We start from the raw sequence: 20,210 nt of genomic DNA, 5'->3' as shown, positions 1-20,210 counted from the left end.
GCAAAATCTATAGTGCTGAGAAGCGGCAGAAAATTGGCAAGGCTTAATAAACCTCATGCCTGACGCGCTCCTGTGGCTATATATCAAAGGGAAAACAAATATATTGACTAATTCCTCTCGGAAGAACATCCATAAATTACAGCTGTTTGAAATCAGCCTGTTGTGAAAAAGGTTACAGATGATGTAATTTGCACCATTATAGGTATAACTATGTGGCACCCAGGTTTTACTTCTCATGCAGCCTCTTGTCTTTGAGTGTGGGAAGCACCCAGCATCTTGGAGGACATGTGATTTAGGAGGATAATAATACCTTACATTCACCTTCTCAGGTTCCTTCCCACCAAGGGCTCTGTGTGACCCTTCTGACAGCCTCATTGTGAAGGGTTCAGCTTCTAAGAGGCAGAATAAAGACGCTGAACACAGATTGGGGAAAATTGAACTGACGCATGTTTATTGACCCTTACCAGGTGCTCTGCACTTAGAGCTTAGACAGGCCTGGGTCCAGTTCTGTGCAGGGTAACTGCCACTGTCCCATCCCCACCTGAGACATTACACTTCCAGACTCTGTTCCCCTCTCACAGAACCACATAGTTCTTCTCATGGGACCTTTGTCTCCTAAGGTTATCTTAGGTATCAAAAATGGTAGCTCTTCATCAGCGTATTTCCTCTACTTGGTTGGAGAACAGCTGTACTTCTTTTTGTTTGAAAGTGCCCACTGTTGGAGCCAGTGGTATATTCCAGCAATACTCTACACAGGTAAAGTGTTAACCTTCATTTATAGCCACAGGACACCTTCAAAAGCACCCCTGGACTCCCATGTTATGTTAGACTAGTGTTAATATCCCCATCTAACAGATGAGAACACTGAGACCAGCAGGGTTAGAGCTGTCCATATAGTCAATGACATAAGTAGACCTGGTATTCCACTCTCCTGTATCCTTCACCTACATCCCTCCTTAGTAGATTGTTGGTTTCCAAGCTTAGGTGCACATCAGAATAGGATACTGGAGATGCAGATTCCAGGGCTCCAACCCCAGAAAGTCTGAGACTTTGAGTCTATATATTTTTAAACAACGCTTCAGTAGTTGCAATGTTCCCAGGTTAAGAACTACTGGAACTGACTAAAGGGCCCTTTGGTGCAAGCTGGATCATGGTCTCCCCTGCATCCCTTACTGACCAGGGACACTGACCACAGGATACAGGGTTTTTGCTGCTCCCTGACTTGGTGATTGCCCAGGTTATGCTGAATAAACTCCTTGTCCCAGAGCTCTTACTACTGACAGGGGGCAGGGGGAAGCCAGAGGCCTCTCTACCTGCCAGATCGGGAGGAGTGTAATGGGAAGGTGTGTAATGGTCAATGGCTGGGCAGAAAGACAGTGTCTGAGTCAGAAAACAGGCTTGAATCAAGCTTCATTATATGGCTTAATTTAGTTATTGAACTAGTATATCTACAGATAGTGTTTCTGGGTGCTGCATTCCCACTGCAGCGGGAGGGGTCTCATTCCCCAGTGAGTATAAAGAGTGACCACCAGGCCCAGGGCACACTAGCTCCTTAACAGCAGGCATGGAGCAGAGACAGCTCTGCTGATGCAGGCGGACACCCCATGCGTCTGATTGCAGTAATTGCTTGCTTGATGTTTTGTATTTGTCTACATATACCCCATCAGTGGCAGCCACCCACTCAGTTTCTCTCGGAAAGCCTCTTGCTCTCCTTTCCCTCATACACATGTATTCACATATACACACAAATATACATGGCCACAGGCCCAGCTTGGCCCACTCCCTGCCGTCTATTCACAAGATAAAAATAGCCACAGACATACTTGCAGATGAGTCTGATTAGACTGTCAGTTGCTCCCCTCCTTCTCTGATCACAGCCCTAAGAGCCACCCACCCTCTCCTTGTTTCCTTAGAGGGTCCAGCTGAATGCCTGTGTGGGGGTGGAAAGAGGCATGAATGGGCTCCACTTCCCTTCTCTCCCTGCCTTGTTTTAGAGTGCTGCTTCCTGGAAAGCCCAGGTAACACAGCACGAGTATCAGGAAGAGGATTTTCTTTGAATTGTGTATTGAGAAGGAGTCCAGATTGTTTGGTAAGTGAGCATAACATAGATCTGTGGGCATGGGAGATGAAGAGTCTAAAAGCCACTCAGAGAGCATGATTCTGCATTGAACTTGCATTCAGAAAAGTCAGAGTCTTCTTAGCTACATCCACGTCTGACCAGGAGAATTTAGTAATGCCCTCTTCCCAGTCACACTAGTGCTGGTTGTCATTTAGTTTTAGTACCATTGGAAGTTTTAGGGATGTACAGTTCTATAAATTTTAACATATGGATACATTTGTGTAGCCATCACCACAATCAGGGCACAGAAGAGTTCCATTAGTCCCCAAAACTTCCTTGGGCTTTCCCTTTCTAGTCGCACCTCTGCCATCTCTGATTTACTCTCCATGACCACAGTTTCATCTTTCTGATTGGGTCACATGAATGAAATCATACAGCATTCTGCAGACTAGTTTCTTTCAGTCAGCATAATGCCTTTGAGATCCATCCAAAATATTCCGTGTATCAATAGCTTGCTCTTTCTTATTGTTAAGTACCACTCCATTGTGTACATCTGTACCATGATTCATTTATCCATTCGTCCACTGAAGGACAATGGGTTGGTTCCAGTTTTTAGTAATTTTGAATAGGGATTTTGTAAGCATTCATGTATAGATTTTTGTGTAAATCTATGTTTTTACATCTCTAGGGTAAATGCCCAGGAGTGGGATTACTGGGTCAGATGGAGGTATATGTTTAACTTTATAAGAAACTTGAGTAAGCACTTGGCATTGTCAGTGTTTTTAATTTTAATCATTCAAACAACTGCACAGTGTTATCTCATTGTGCCTTTAATTTGCATTTCCCTAATGTCTAATGATGCTGAACAATTCTTCATGTGCTTATTTGCCATCTGTTTTGTTAAGTATCTGTTAAGTCTTTTGCCCATTTTTTAATTGGGGTTTTTCTTTCTTACTCTTGAGTTTTGAGAGTTCTTTCTATATTTTGGATCAAGTACTTTGTTGGATATGTGATTTGCAAATATTTTCTCCCAGCCTGTAGCTTGTCTTTTTGTTCTTTTAATATTGTCTTTTTAAGAGATTTAGTTTTGATGTGGTAAAATGTACTACTTTTCTTTTATAGATCATGCTTCTAATGTCATGTCTAAGAACTTTGGCAAGTCCCAGGTCAAAAATATTTTCTCCTATGTTTTCCACTAAAATATTTATAATCTGATTTTTTAGATAGGGATTTATGACTTATTTTGAGTTAATTTTTCATATGCTGGGATATTTAGGTTGAAATTTTTTTGCCATTATTATTTTTTCAAAAGGAGAATAATTATTTTAACAGCATTGTTGAAAAGAGTGTTCTTTCTCTATTTAATAGCTTTTGTGCCCTCATAAAATATCAATTGTTCATATTTGTGTGGTTTTATTTCTGGACTTTCTATTCTGTTCCATTGATCTATGTAGGTATCCCTTCATCAATACCACATTGACTTGATTTTTGTGACTATATAGTAAGTCATAGAATTGTGTAGCTTGATTTCTCTTTTATTCTTCTCTTTCAGAACTGTTTTATTTATTCTAGTTCCTTGGATTTTTACATAAATTTTAGAATAAACTTATCTATTATAGAAAATATCTACAAAACACTCTGTGAGGATCTTAATAGAATTACATTAAACTGTGAATCAGTTTGGGGGAGAAACAGCATTTTTAGTATGCTGAGTCTTCCAATCCATGGACAGAATATGTCTATTTATTTAGGTTGTCTCTAATTTATTTCATCAGGATTTATAGCTTTCAGCATATAGATTCTGTGATCCCATATATATTATGTTAAATTTATACCAAAGTATTTAAATTTCTGGAGTTACCCTAAATGTAATTATTTTTTTTTCAAATTATATATGTATATAAATAGTATTATATAGTATATAAAATATTATATAGTATATAAAATTAAATAAATTTTGTGTGTGTTGATTTTGTATTCTGTAAGCTTGCTAAGCTCTAATATTAGCTCTAGGAGAGATTGTTATTATTATTATTATTTTTTTTTTGTAGATTTCTTGGGGTTTTCTACACAGTCATGTTTTCTGCAAACAGCTACAGTTTTATTTCCTTATTCCCAATCTTTATGCCTTAAATTGACTTTTCTTATCTTATTACAATTACTAAGACTACTAGTTCAATACTGAATAAGAGGGGTAAAAGTAGGCATCACTTCCCTATTCCTGGTTGTAAAAGAAACAGTAAATCCTTTATTATTAAACATTATTCTTGTTGTGGTTTTTTTTAAGTTTATTTATTTAGAGAGAGAGAGAAAGAGAGAGTACACAGAAGGGGCAAAGAGAGAGGGAGGGAGAGAATCCCAAGCAGGCTCCCACTGTCAGCACAGAGCCCAAAGTGGGGCTAGATCCCATGAAGTGTGACATCATGACCAGAGCCAAAATCAAGAGGCAGATGATTAACCAACTGAGCCACCCAGGCACATGCTAGTAGGTTTTTTAAAGATGCCTTTAATCATGTTAAGGAAGGTCACTTCTGTCTCTGGTGGGTTGAAAATTTTTATGATGAATACATGTTAAATTTTTCAAATGCTTTTTATTCATCAATTGATATGATCATATAGTTTGTTTTCTTTAGAAGGTGCATACAGTGGATTACATTGATTTTTAAAATATTGAACCAGCCTTGCATTTCTGGAATAGACCCCACTTAGGTTATTATATATTATTCTTTTTATATACTGATAGATTTGATTTGTAATATTTTGACTTTGTGTCTATTGACCTATAATTTTCTTTTTTGTACTATTGGTCTGATTTTGATAACAAAATAATGCTGACCTGAGAAAATGGTGACCTGATTATTTTCTGAAAGAGATTATATAGAATCCTGAAATGTTTGGTAGAAATTAACTTCTAGGCTGAGGAGTTTTCTGTTTCAGAAGGTTTGTGAACTATGGATTTAATTTCTCCTCTAGTCATAAGACTATTCAGATTTTTTATCTCAAGTTGGGTGAATTTTGGTGGTTTGTGGTTTTTGAGAAATTAGCCCATTTCATTCAAGTTGATAATTTGATGTCTATAGAGTTGTGCATGGAATTTCCTTACCATCCTTTTAATGTCTGTGGAGTTTGATATTAGCAGTATATGTCCTGCCTTTTTCATTCCGTCTTGCTGGAGACTTATCATAAGTTTTTTTTCACTTATGTTTTCTCTGTCATTTTTTTCCAGTTCTATTGTTTTCTGATATTATCTTCACTATTTCTTTCTTCCTGCACGATTAGGGAGTCTTTTGCTCTTTTTTTCTTCTTGAAATAGAATCTGAGCTTATTGATTTGACACCTTTCTTCTTTTCTAACATAATTGCTTAATGCTAGAAAATAATATCTGAGCACTGCTTTAGCTGCATCCTGCACATTTGGATAGATTATATTTTTATATATTAGAGTTCAATTAAAACTATATTCTAATATTTTTGAGACTTTTTCTTTAATTTCTCGATTATTTAGAAATACTGTGAATCTTCCAAGTGACTGGTAATTTTCTTATATCTTTCTGCTATTTATTTTCAATTTAATTTTATTATGGTCAGATATTTCACTTTGTATGATTTTAATTATTTAAATTTGTTATGGTTTGTTTTATGCTATAGGATATAGGCCATCTTGATGAAATTTCCATGTACATTAGAAAAGAATGTGTTTTCTACTGTTGTGGGGTTTAATGCTCTATAAATGTCTATTAGATTCAATTGGTTCACAGTATGTTTAGTTCCTCTATATCCTTGCTGATTTTCTGTGTAGTGGTTCTATCAATCAATGAGAGAATTATTAAAGGCTCCTACTATAACTGAATTTGTATATATTTTTTCTTTTAGTTCTTTCAGTTTTTTCTTCAGGTATTTTATTTTTTAAGTTTACTTATTTATTTTGAGAGAGAATGAGAGGGCACAAGTGGGGGAAGAACAGAGGGATAGGGAGAGAGAGAATCCCAAACAAGGCTGCAGCTGTCAGTGTAGAGCCCAATGTGGGGTTCAAACTCATAAACCATGAGATCATGACCTGAGCTGAAATCAAAGAGTTGAGCACTTAACTGACTGAGCCACCCAGGTGCTCCAGCCTCAAGTATTTTGAAACTCTGTTGTTAGGTGCATGCATGTTCAAGATTATCTCCTTTTGCTCCCTTTGGTGAATTGGTCCTTTATCATTATGTACTGTCTTCATTTCTTGTAATTTTCTTTTCTTTGAAGTCTACTTTGATGTTAAAACAGCCACTCCAACTTTTTTATTAATATTGTTATGGTTTACCCTTTCCCATTGTTTGACTTTCTTAAGTGTTAAAATTTGAAATAAGTTCCTTATTGATAGCATATAGTTGACATATTTTATTTTATTTTTTTAGTGTTTATTTATTTTTGAAAGAGAGAGACAGAGAAAGAGTGCAAGTGGGGGAGGAGCAGAGAGTGAGATACAGAATCTGAAGCAGGCTCCAGGCTCTGAGCTGTCAGCATAGAGCCCAAAGTGGGGTTCAAACCCACGAACTGTGAGATCATGACTTGAGCTGAAGTCCAAAGCTTAACTGACTGAGCCACCCTGGTGCTTCAAGACATATTTTAAATATATTCTGACAATTTATGGGCTTAGGCCATTAATTTAATTTTAATTTATGGGTTTAGACCATTTACACTTAAAGTAACTATTGCTATATTTAGACTTAAGCCTGTCTTTTTATTACTATTTTTTCTGTTTGTTTCCTCTATCTTTTCTTCCTCTGTTCCCTTTTCCTGCATTCTTTTGGTTTATTCACATCTGCTTATACTTTTTAGATATTTCAGCATTAGATATTACAATATTGCTCTATTTCAACATCTATATTATAATATCCTTGATGTCAGAGATTATATTCTATTCTTATTCATGTTTGTTCTTTGCTCTCTATTATTGTCAGACTAGGACAGTACTTTTCATATAGTGACTTCTCAGTAGCTCTTCATTAAGTGGATCAACGAATATTGAGTTATTTGAATTTATGTATGATATTTGTAATATTTTATGCTCAGAGAATTTTCCCTTCTCCTAGAGGGAGTATAATCTATAGGGACTACAACTCTTCAGGCATGTGGCTTAACTTTAAAATCTTCTGGATTAGAATTTTGGATTTATATTTAACAATACATGTGGTTAAAGGGTAGGGAAGATGGTGTTTCAGTTACCTATATAACGAAGTGTCTACTAAAAAATATGAGAAATCAGTTTGTCCTCTATGTGTTACACATAGCATCAATTCATGAAAGGTTTTAATAATGTTGTACAAAAAGCCTCCCAGGTCAGTCAGACTTGTCTATTACTTGACTACAAATATTACATGTTGAAAGGAAGATGTTAATCAAAAAGAGCTGGTAGAAAGTACAAGTATAGGAACAGAAGGCTCCTAGAGCACAGCACTGGTAGTACCTAATTCCTGTCCAGGGGAGGCATTGACTTTGAATATTAGAATCCTGTTGGATGAACCACCTACCCCCAAGGAGTAGTTGGATTTATGGGGCTATCTTAACCTAATTCTATTAAATGTTCAATTTTATCACCTCTCCTTGTTCTACTCTTGGGATCACCAACTGAACTTTCTTATAAGTAATTTTCTTGTCATTGTAGAAACAAGAACTACAGGATAACAATGGAAAATTAAATGCACACATCTACTTTTGCTTCCTTCTGAAACTGTTAAACCCATAGTAAGAGGATTTTTCATAAAGGCATCAATCCTAAAGGAAAGTGAAGTGAGGTGAGGAGATAATAGCAACACAACTTTGAAGGTGGAGACTATATGGATAAGAGTGAATTAGCAGCTTCCAGGACACAGAATCCTATGAAAGCAGTGAGGAAAATGGAGAAGCAACAACATCTATGTTTACAAATCCTAAATCAGCTTAAGAATTGGCTGTATCAGCTCTGGAAAGCAGTGTGGAGGTTCCTCAGAAAATTAAAAATAGACCTACTCTATGACCCAGCAAGAGCACTGCTAGGAATTTACCCAAGGGATACAGGAGTGCTGATGCATGGGGCACTTGTACCCCAATGTTTACAGCAGCACTCTCAACAATAGCCAAATTATGGAAAGAGCCTAAATGTCCATCAACTGATGAATGGATAAAGAAACTGTGGTTTATATACACAATGGAGTACTACATGGCAATGAGAAAGAATGAAATATGGCCCTTTGTAGCAACGTGGATGGAACTGGAGAGTGTGATGCTAAATGAAATAAGCCATACAGAGAAAGACAGATACCATACGTTTTCACTCTTAAGTGGATCCTGAGAAACTTAACAGAAACTCATGGAGGAGGGGAAGAAAAAAAAAGAGGTTAGAGTGGGAGAGAGCCAAAGCATAAGAGACTGTTAAAAACTGAGAACAAACTGAGGGTTGATGGGGGGTGGGAGGGAGGGGAGGGTGGGTGATGGGGATTGAGGAGGGCACCTTTTGGGATGAGCACTGGGTGTTGTATGGAAACCAATTTGACAATAAATTTCATATATTGGGAAAAAAAAGTATACATAAAAAAAAAGAATTGGCTGTATCAGGCATGCCTAGGACAAGGATAGGGTAACAGAAGGCCTACTATCAGGAGGATTGGTTTAAAGTCTCTTTATAAGAATTTAGATCCCCAAATCCCTTTCCTTACTCTGTCCAGCTAGGTAACTCACCCATCTCTGAAGACAAAGGTTTATTTCCTAGAAGATAAAATAGAAGATTTCTGAATTTGGAATCCCAAACACAACTGACGGTCTGGACACCACCAAAAACAGGGGGATCAAGCGAGTCCCCCACTCTTAGCCTGCTTCCCCTCTTGGTTCTAGTGCTCTGGCAGCTGTAACTTTATCTTTCAAGTAAGAGGCTAGGAAAGCCTTCTCTAGGGACCCAATCAGCACAAGAGGAATGGTATAAAGTTACTGAATTGGGAGTTTCCCAGTGAATCAGGCCAGCCAGATTACCCTAGTGTGACAGGGCCAGTCAACAAAACCCATCCATACACTCAGTGCTTTTAGACTCCCAGTCTTAAAGATTATCATACAACTAAGGAGAATCAGAGATCTGACAAAAATCTCCACGGGAAAAATAGACACCAGAATGAAGAAATAGAAAAAGGCAACTTTATGGAACAGAAAGTACACAGAGAGCAAAAACACAAAATGAAAACATCAGTAAAACCTTTAGATAGATAAGAGAATATATTGCAATCATGAAACAGAACATGATATTTTAAAATGAAACATTCAGAGAACAAGATTGTTTAGAAATTAGCACTGTGATGACAACAAATAAAAACTCAATAGACTGGTTGGGAGATAAAGTTAAAGAATTTTCAGAGAAAGTACAACCAATAGTAAAAAAGATGGAACCCAGGAGTGAATAATACAGAAACTTCAAAGACCTTTGCTGAAAAAGAACTATTGTTCAAAGGTTATGACATTATTCAATATCTGAAAGATGGTTCTAAAAAGAGTGAACAGAGGAAATAGAAACGATAAAAATCATGAAGGTAATAATTTAAGGAAATTTCTTATATTTGAAAGACATGAGTTTCCAGATTGAAAAAGCAAATGTATACTCAAATAATGAATTGTAACAAACCCACACCATGGCACACCTTTGAAAAATTTTAGAACACTGGGACTAAAAGATTCTAGAAGTTTCCAGGGAGGATACAATGTAGATAATATATAAAGGATAAGTGATCAGACTAACGTTGACTACTCAGGAGTAACACCAGAAGTTAGAACTATTTTGAACAGTGATTTACAACTTGGAATGCTATATCCATTCAAATGATCAATTATGTATATGGGTAGAATAAAGACATTTTGAGATGTGAAGTATTTCAAGATATTTGTTTCCAGTGAACCTTTTTTTGGGAAGCTATTGGATGCTATGATTCACCAAAATGAGACTGTTAACCAAGGGAGAGAAAGACATGAGTTACCAGAAACAGGTGTCTGTGTGCAGGAGATAGGCAAAGGGAATCTTAGGAGGATGGTGAAGTAGGACCCCAGGCTACCTCGAGTACAAGTACTCTAGACCAGAGTAGCTCAGAAGACCCAGAAAAAGATTTCTCTAAGAAAATCAAACTGCTCGAGTACTTCATGGGGCCAAATATAGTAAGAGGAGATTTAGAGAATGGGCACAGAGCTTGAGGTTGATGTGATAAGCACACACAAAGAACAAATGAAAAAATAAAAGAAAATAAAACAAAACCAAGCCAAAACAGAGAACTGTGCTGAGAAGGAAAAGTAATCACAGTGAGCCCTAAGGCTTAGCCATGCACAGCATCTACACAGTGGTGGCAGTAATGGGCCTTGGTGAATATACCAGTCAGAATTACAAGTATATCTCCATTATGAGGGTGTGGAGGCTGGATGGGAACAAATGTAAGTGGTGGGATGGAGGGCATAAAAGTGAGCTCACATGTCAACTTTCATATCGAAGGTCAGGGGAGAGACCTAAAATTGATAAAATTCAAGAAGTAGCTAAACATGCATATAATTTCGAGGAATGGAAATGAATATTGAACAAGTCAGCTGTAAGTATTGAAAGTGTTTGGTTCTGGTTGACAGTAGACAAACAGGGAAGAAGACAGAGGCTGCTGTTTGCCTTCTAAAGCAAACAGATGATGGGCAAATGCATGTCTGATTAAGAAAACGTAAGAAAGGTAAGAAAATAAAAAGGAATAAAGGTAAATTTTTTGTTCATATCCAGCTTCAAGCAAAAATATATACATAAATGATTAAATAAATAAAAATAAAGGCATTCAATGGCCACTATAGAAAAGCTGGAAATGCTAATAATACGGTAGATTGCACTACTGCTTTCAGTATTCACTGCCTTTCACCCTCATCCATTGCCATGTGAATTGTAGTCCTCTTCCTATGGAAGGTGAATGATCCTTTCCTCTGCTGTTAGTGCCAGGCTTGGCTACATGATCTTTTTAGACCAATGAAACGTGACAGGAAGTGACACAAAAGCTCCCAGCAGAAATTTTAAGAACAATTCTGGCTTCCACTGTTGTTCTTTTCCCACTGCTTGTCTCAGATAGGAGACGTTTCTTTATTTAATGTAAAAGACATGTGAAGCAGAACTGCTGCTGGTCTACAGATACAGGTAACATGAGCAGGAAAACAACCTACAAAAAGCTGAATAATACAACATATGTACATTCCTACCACTATGAAATGATCACATTTAAACTTTTGATATTGTGTAGAATGTATTATAACGCCCAATTCTTCCTCTCCTTTGTGGCTTGCAGTGTCTTCCCCTATAGGCAAGTGGTACCCTCTACCCTTTCAGTCGTTTTTTGCTTTTGGCCTTGCTTTGGCCAGTGGTAGGTAAACAGAAGTGATGGAAGCAAAGACTTGGGATGTGCTCATGCAGGTGGGCTTGCCTCATTGTCATGCATCGGCCATGAGAAGAAATAACCCAGATAACACAGGCACCTGAGCTTTCCTGGCAGTCTCATTGCCTTGAATTCTGAAGACAAAATACCCTAGCAATGCACAAAAAAATGCACAAAAAATGCTTGCTACCATATGCTTTGGGGTGGTTTGTTAAATAGCATTTTGTGGTAAGAGATTACTGATGCAGATGCCTGTCCTTCAAATCTGTTTCAGTGTAAGCATATATTATTTCCCAAAGTTGGGGTTGTACTATCCTGTTTCACAACTTTTTAACTTTACTTATCACCACTTTATGTAATTATGCATTCTTCTACGCATAATCTTAAATAGATAGAATTGTATTATTGTATATTTAAACAGTTGTCTATTGCTCAACTTTTTCTATATCTTTCATCTTTATAAATAATTCTGTTATAAAAATCCTGATACAAAAAAATTTTACACACTTGCTATTTTATTTCCTTATATTAAATTCCAAGATATGTGACAAAGTAACCAGGCTTTGATACTTACCGCCATATTTTCCAGAATTTTGTATGAATGCCCATTTCCCAACATTTTACTGACACTGGAATGTTATTCCTTAAATTCTTTGTAAATTTGAAAGATAAAAATGACATTATGTTTTAATTTAAATTTTTTGGTTACTAGAGAAGTTGAAAAAAAAATTTTTAAATAGATTTACTGAGGTATAATTTACATACGATAAAAGGCACACATTTCAAATGTTCAAATGAATGAATTCTCATTAAATTTATGACGTTGTGCAATCATCACAACAATCCAATTAGAGAATATTTCCATCACCCCAAAACATCCCTTGTGCCCATTTGCAGTAACTTCCTGTTCCCTCAGCTCTAGTTAACCACTTAACTACTTTCTGTCTCTATAGACTCATTTATATTTCTTTTTTTTTTTGTAAATTGCCCATTTGCCCCTTGGCATATTGGAGTACTAGTGATTGTCTTACTGACTGTTAAGAACTATTCAAAGACTGAGTCTGTAAGTACAATTAAAAATACAAACTTCTTAGGTCAGCCTACATATCCTTGCTCACCTGTTCAGTTATTCCTCTTGCAAGTTCCTGTCTCCACAGTGTGCTCTAGACACTTTGTCCTTGCTTCTTATGACACCTGACACAGAGGTCTCTACTTCACCTGAATCCTTCATCTTCCTACTGTCAATCTCACTCACTCCTAGTCATGTTATAGATTTTGGTGTCAATAATGCTTTTCAGAGAGACCCTCCTTGAAAGCCTCATCTAACTTCAGATTCATTCAAGGGTGGTTCTGATTTTAAGGTCTGTCTTGCTTACTAGGTTGAAAGCTCTATGAAGGTAGCATCTTATGTGTTTTGTTAATTACTGTATCTCAGTCCCTGGATGCTTGCTTTCTTTTTCTTTCTTTTTCCTTTTTTCCCTTTCTCCTTTTCTCTCTTTCCTTCTTTCTTTCCTTCTTTTTTTACCACCCTCCATCCCTTCCTTCCTTCCTTCCTTCCTTCTTTTTTTTCTTTTTAGTTTGTTGTTTCCTCTTAATTTTGTCTGTGGTGTCTTTGGATCTTTAAACATATTTAAATTTTTATGTAATCAAACTTACACTTTTGTTCTTTACATTTCTTCCATTACTTTTATGCTTAGGAGTGACTTTTCTGCATGAGAATAGGTAAATATTGACTTATATTTTCTCCTAAATCTTTAATTTTTTAATAAAAAATTTTAGTGTTCTTATCCATTTGGAATTTATATTGGTTTATAGTGTGAAGAGTATAATGTAAAGCAACTGTGTTTTTACAAACAATTAACAAATAACCCTAACTTCATCTATGAAATAAATCCATCATCTCCCTACTGGTTGGAAGTGACACCATTATTTGGTAGTAAATACATATGTATGCTAAATTGTATTTCTGGGCTTTCTAGCATGTACCATTGATATATCTATTTTAGTGCCAGTGTCATAGAAATGCAACCAATTTCTGTGCATTGATTTTATATCCTGCGATTTTGCTGAATTTATGGATTAGTTCTAGCATTTTTTTGGTGGAGTCTTTTGGGTTTTTCACATACAGTATCAAGTCATCTGTGAAGACTGAAAGTTTGACCTCCTCCTGGCTGATTTGGATGCCTTTGATTTCTTTGTGTTGTCTGATTGCTGATGTTAGGACTTCCAACACTATGTTGGATAACAGTGGTGAGAGTGGACATCCTTGTCGTGTTCCTGACCTTAGGGGGAAAGCTCTTAGTTTTTCCCCATTGAGGATGATATTAGCGGTGGGTCTTTTGTATATGGCATTTATGATTTTGAGGTATGATCCTTCTAACCTTATTTTCTTGAGGGTTTTTATCAAGACAGGATACTGTATTTTGTCAAATACCTTTTCTGCATCTATTGAGAGGATCATGTGATTCTTATACTTTCTTTTATGAATGTCATGTATCACATTGATTGATTTGCAGATGTTGAACCAGCCCTGCATCCCAGGAATAAACCCCACTTGATCATGGTGAATAATTCTTTTAATGTATTGTTGGATCCAGTTTGCTAGTATCTTGTTGAGAATTTCTGCATCCATGTTCATCAGGGGAATTGGTCTGTAGTTCTCCTTTTTAGTGGGGTCTTTGTCTGGTTTTGGAATCAAGGTAATGCTGGCCTCATAGAATGAGTTTGGAAGTTTTCCTTCCATTTCTATTTTTTGGAACAGCTTCAAAAGAATAGGTATTAATTATTCTTTAAATGTTTGGTAGAATTCCCCTGAAAAGCCCTCCAGCCCTAGACTCTTTGTTTGAAGATTTTTGACTCCTAATTCAATTTCTTTACTGGTTATGGGTCGTTCAAATTTTCTATTTCTTCCTGTTTCAGTCTTGGCAGTTTATATGCTTCTAGAAATTTGTCTATTTCTTCAAGATTGCCCAATTCACTGGCATAATGGCTTATAATATTCTCTTATTTGGATCCTTTCCTTTTTCTTTTTGATCAATCTGGCTAGGAGTTTATCAATTCTGTTAATTCTTTCAAAGAACCAACTCTTGGTTTCATTGATCTATTCTACAGTTTTTTTTATTTCAATATCATTGATTCCTGCTCTAATCTTTATTGTTTCCCTTCTTTTGTGGCTTTGTGCTTTATTTGCTGTTCTTTTTCCAGCTCTTTTAGGTGTAAGTTTAAGTTGTCTATTTGAGACCTTTCTTCTGTCTTTTAGGAAGGCCTGGATTGCTATATACTTCCCACTTACGACCACCTTTGCTGTATCTCAGAAGTTTTGGGCTGTTGTGTTTTTGTGTTCATTGGCTTCCATGTACTTTTTAATTTCCTCTTTAATTTCTGGGTTAACACATTTATTCCTCAGTAGGATGTTCTTTAATCTCTAAGTATTCATGGTCTTTCCAAATTTTTTCTTGTGGTTGATTTTGACTTTCATAGTGTTGTGTTTTGAAAATATGCAAGGTATGATCTTGGTCTTTTTGTACTTGCTGCAGACTGATTTGTGACCCAGTATATAATCGATTCTGGAGAATGTTCCATGCGCACTCAAGAAGAATGTGTATTCTGCTGCTTTAGGATGAAACATATCTGAATATGTTTGTTAAGTCCATCAGGTCTAGTCTGTCACTCAAAGCCATTGTTTCCTTGTTGATTTTCTGCTTAGATGATCTGTCCATTGTTGTAAGTGGGGTGTTGAATTTCCCTACTATTATGGTATTATTATCAATATATTTCTTTATGTTTGTGATTAACTAATTTATATATTTAGGTGTTTCACACTGAGGCAAATATATTTACAGTTGTTAGATCTTCTTGGTGGATAGATCCCTTAATTATGGAGAGCACAGTTGGGCGGGGCTTGGTGTAATGGTTCCACTCTCCACTAGGCAGTGCTGCTTAGTTTACTGGGGTGGATCAGTGTGGCGTGGGAGAAGTGGACATGGCATTACCCAGGCCCTCTGGCACAGGAACTTCCTGCTCTCACCGACCTATGATCAAGCACCCCTCTTTTGTCTCAGGCCTCCATCCACTCCCTACTTCTATCCTGACCATGTCCAAGGTGTCTGCCTGTTAGGCAGTACCTCCCTCCAGAGTTTTGTATCAGATGGGGTTGTGTTTCAAAACGCCATATTTCAGAGACCACTACAGCTTGGACCCAAGCCAACTCACTGGGGGAGGGTCTTATTAACCAATGGCCAGATGCTGGCTTGGCCCAGAAAATGTTCATAGGATTGTGCAGTGGCAAAGGTTCAGAGATTATGGAAAATCACATCGCCCAGCCAGTGCCAAGTTCCACTGCACTCTGACATCTTTGTCCCAATACTAGAAAACATGTCTGTTTTCTGAGGTCTGCTGGGACCTTTGCCCATGGGGATACTGCATGACCTCTACCAAATGCTCTCCAACCGGGGATACCACTTCTCCCTGTGTGGCACATCGACCCCTTAGACCTCATTCCCTGCTCCCGGGGATTCACCCTACTTCCCTACCAAAGCACTGTCAGGCACTGAGCTCCAAAAATTCAGATTCTGCACTCCACACCTTATAGGATCCTGGTGGTATTGACACCCTCTCTTTTCTCCCCATTAATGGTTTTGGGAAACAGATTTCTTGTTCAGGTCCCTGCAAGTGTTTTTTTCACTCTTTCTTTCTCTCTCTCCAGCTACTTTTGAGGGAATTCTTTTCTTGCACAATTCTGATGTGCCACACTCTCCTCCTTCTCTTTGTCCTCTCTGCAAAATGGCTCCCTACCTTCCACAGCTTTTCTATTCCCCAGTTCACCTCTACACTGTGCATTTGTCGAGTTACATGGCTCAAGTTATGCAGATTGTTGCGTTAATCCCCAGATCAATTTCCTAGGTGTTCACAATGCTTTGGTGTTGATCTGGCTGCGTTTCAGGGATGAGACAAGCTCAGGTGCTCTGTCATCTTAACTCTTCCCAAGATTCTTTCTTGATGTACTTGCAAAGTCACATTTCTGGATCTACAAGACTGCAGGTCAGCATGGAGGCTTGGGTAACTGTTCTACATTGCTACATGCTGCTTACCTTTCAAATTCTGTGCAAGGCATCTCATATTCAAACTTTCCAGATAAAAATGGGTGAAGTAGTCTGGGTATGAGATAATATGGAGAAGCGGGGTCTGTGGGAATCTGGAGAGTGTACTTCTGTTTAAAGACATTCAAATGGTTTAAAAGCAAAGCATGGAGAGGATTGGATTTGACATAAAGACCACATCCTTTGACCTCTGACTTGTATAGCAACTGTATTGCAATGTGTAGTTTACAGATTGTTTCATTTGATTCCTAAAACAACACTTTGTGGTTAAATATTATGAATATGCCATTTTATAGGACATAACTATGCCTTCAAGAGGCTGAAGAACTTGCTTAAGTCCTTATAGCAAACATATCCTATAAGGGACCCAGAATTCTGATGTGAGCCTCAATTCTGTTCTCTTTCTTCCACACCACATGATGGTGCCACCCACAATGACTGCAGGGATAACAAGGGGAGAAGCTTTCTTCAGGGAAAGATGAGCTATTTTTGTTGTTGAATCTAAAAATACCAGAATCTAAGTGACCCTCAAAGTACCAATAAGCGTGATTCTGGCCAAATTCCAAATATCAGGGCAAAAAACAGGGATAAGTGACACCAGGAAGTGAGGGCTCCTGCTGACAGGGGGCCATGGTGCACAGGAGGCATCTGGAGTTAGCCTGGCCAGAGAGGTTGTGGACTAAACAGCCCAAATGTATTCACCCACTTATTGTCACAGTTATTTGGGAAACTCCCAGAGAGAGTTTGATGGAGAGGACATAGACCTAAATTTCCAGGTCATTTCCAAAACTGATGTGGGCTCTCTATCTCTGTGTCTGTCTTCTTCCTCTCCTTCCTCTCTTGCTGCTTTCCTTCCTGTATCCCCTGGTACTCGACCACTCTCCTTTTGTAAGTACAAGATTCAGCAGCTCCAGGTGTTTGTAGATTACTTGCTCAAGGCAGCTGTGAAGGCTTATGAAAAGAAGGTTGTTCTTTGCTGGGCCTGTGCAGTGGCTCACATGCCAGGGAGCTCTTCAACTTCATTTGAAAGGAGATGTTAAGAGTAGCTGGGGAATTAGAAATTCTGCTGTAAAGACCTTTGGTTGAACTTAAGAGCAGGAAGAGGATCCTGATAAGCTTGAATCTGGAAGAAGACCATCCCAATTTGTGGGGCACTAACTGCCAGTATATTTGTCTAAGCTGATGACCTTGTGGGAATTCAGAGGACAGTATAATCAAAGGTCCTTTTCAGATAAAAAAGAACAGTGCCTTCAAGTGAACCAGAGGGGATGTATAGGGGCCTTTCTGGGATCTGCAGTAGTTTTCTAACACTGAACATGTCCCTTTCATTAAGCCTATGGTTTATGACCTGGAAATTAAGAATCAGTACATTTTTAGAAAAAGCAGGAAAACGATATCCACAAAAAAGACATTCCATCTGTATGGGGATGTATTCTCTAGACTGAACAGCAATGGAAAGCCTAGACTGAGTTAAATCATCTTACTGGTACAATGTAAGGATTCTAAAGATAGAGAACAGATTTGTTGTAAAAAAATTGTGGTAAGATCCATATAACATAAAATTTACTATCTTACCTATTTTTAAGTATACAGTTTAGTAGGATTAGGAATATTCAATTGCTGTGCAACCATTCTCTACAACTCTTTTCATCTTGCAAAACTGAAACTCTATCCCCATTAAACAACCGCTCCCCATTCCCTCCTTACTCCAGCCCCTGGAAACCATCATTCCACTTTCTGTCTCTATGAATTTGACTACTCTCGGTATGTCATATAAGTGGAGTCATATAGTATTTGTCTTTTTGTGACTTCCTTATTTCACTTAGCATAATGTCTTCCAGGTTCATCCATGTTGCAGCATGAGTCAGAATTTTCTATCTTTTTGAGGTCAAATAATATTCCATTGTATGTGTAGACTGCATTTTGTTCATCCATTCATCTGCAGATGGACACTTTGGTTTTTCCATCTTTTAGCTATTGAACATGGGAGTACAAGTATCTCTTCAAGACCCTGCTTTTAATTATTCTGGGAATACTCAGAAGTGGAATTGCTGGATCACATGGTAATTCTATTTTTAATTTTTTGAGGAACCATTATACTGTTTTCTGTAGGGGCTGCATCATTTCATATTCTCCCCAGCGGTAGACAAGGCTTCCAATTTCTCTACATCCTCACCACTTATTTCCTGCCTCCATCTCTCCCTCCCTCCCTCCTTCCTTCCTTCCTTCCTTCTTTCCATATTTTTTTCTTTTTTAAAAAATAGTTGCTATATGAATGGGTGTGAGGTGGTATCTCATTGTAGTTGATTTTCATTTTCCTAATGACTAGTGATGTTGAGAACCTTTTATGTGCTTATTGGCCATTTGTATATCTTCTTTGGAGAAATATTTTTCAAGTCATTTGCCTATTTTAAAATCTAGTTGTTTGTTTTTCTGTTCTTGAGTTGTAGGAGAAGAAGTCTTTCCATGCTCATATCTCTAGGATTAGAATAACACCTGCCATGAAAAAATATTTGTTGAATGTCCTGGGTCTTTCTGATACAATTATTTTATTCCAAGATTTGGTATAAGTTATGACCAATAGTCAATAGTGACAGCTGGAAATGCATAATGATGGATGAAATATCATAATATATGAAGAATGAGATTGTTTAAAACACAAAGAAGTAAATTTTGAACTCTATCACTTTGTTGGATGAATGTGTTATGGATCCATCCAGTCTACTTAGCTTTCCTGGTATGTAAACCAGACTTTGTGTCCATCAGACACGGGGATGGGAAAAGAGAGAAGGGAGAGAAGCATTTAGTTACAAATATTATCACTTTTTAAGAAAAATACATATGCGATAAAGGTAGCATCTTTCCTCAGGAGGTTAAACAAAATGTCTGCGCATCTCTTCTAGCCACCATCTTTGATTTACTGTGAATCATTTTTTTCCCCTGAAAGGCCCTTAAATCTCAGCACTGGCTCAGGAGGATATGAAAACCATTTGGGCTGCACTTCCCATGTTGCCACTGGATGGCAGTATCCCCTCATATGCCTGCCCTGAAGGAGACACTTCTTCACCAGTCAGCAGAATCTTGATTTGCCCAATTGGAGAAGTTGGTAGACTAGAGATTTTAGCAGAATCACTTGTTTTTAAATAAAATGGTTAACATTCTTCTTCTTCATGTTTACTCCAGAGTCCAAAGAACCTTGCTTCCAGCATCTCCTCTTCTGGATACTTTTTCCCTTGTGCCAGTCCAATTTATTTGCCCCACCTTAATCTATTGTGCTAATAACCCCTCAATGATTCTTCCTTGTAACCAAGGACCTGCAGCATGTGTTTTGCACTGTAACTGCGGAGAAGGAAATGTTCTTACTTGACTTTACATCCCAGGAACTTACCATGGTGCCTGTACATATTGGTAGTCTCAAGACTTGTTGGGTAAACCTATCAGGTAGAAGAAACATAGAACAATAATTAACCACCCTTTGTCAGTATATCAAGATAGCATACATGCTAAAAATGAGCCTTAAGAATAACATATTTTTCTGAATAGAAATTTAATACATACAATTTGGTAGGTGAAAATTATATTTCTTCTTATTTTGTACTTCTATAACTATATCTAATATTGAATTAATCTCTCATGTGTCTATTTTTATGCTCCCATCTCTATTTTT

This window comes from Panthera onca, chromosome B1, assembly GCF_046562875.1.
Source record: "Panthera onca isolate mPanOnc1 chromosome B1, mPanOnc1 haplotype 2, whole genome shotgun sequence".
NCBI classification, from domain to species: Eukaryota; Metazoa; Chordata; class Mammalia; order Carnivora; family Felidae; genus Panthera; species Panthera onca.
Note: the sequence above shows the minus strand (reverse complement) of the source record.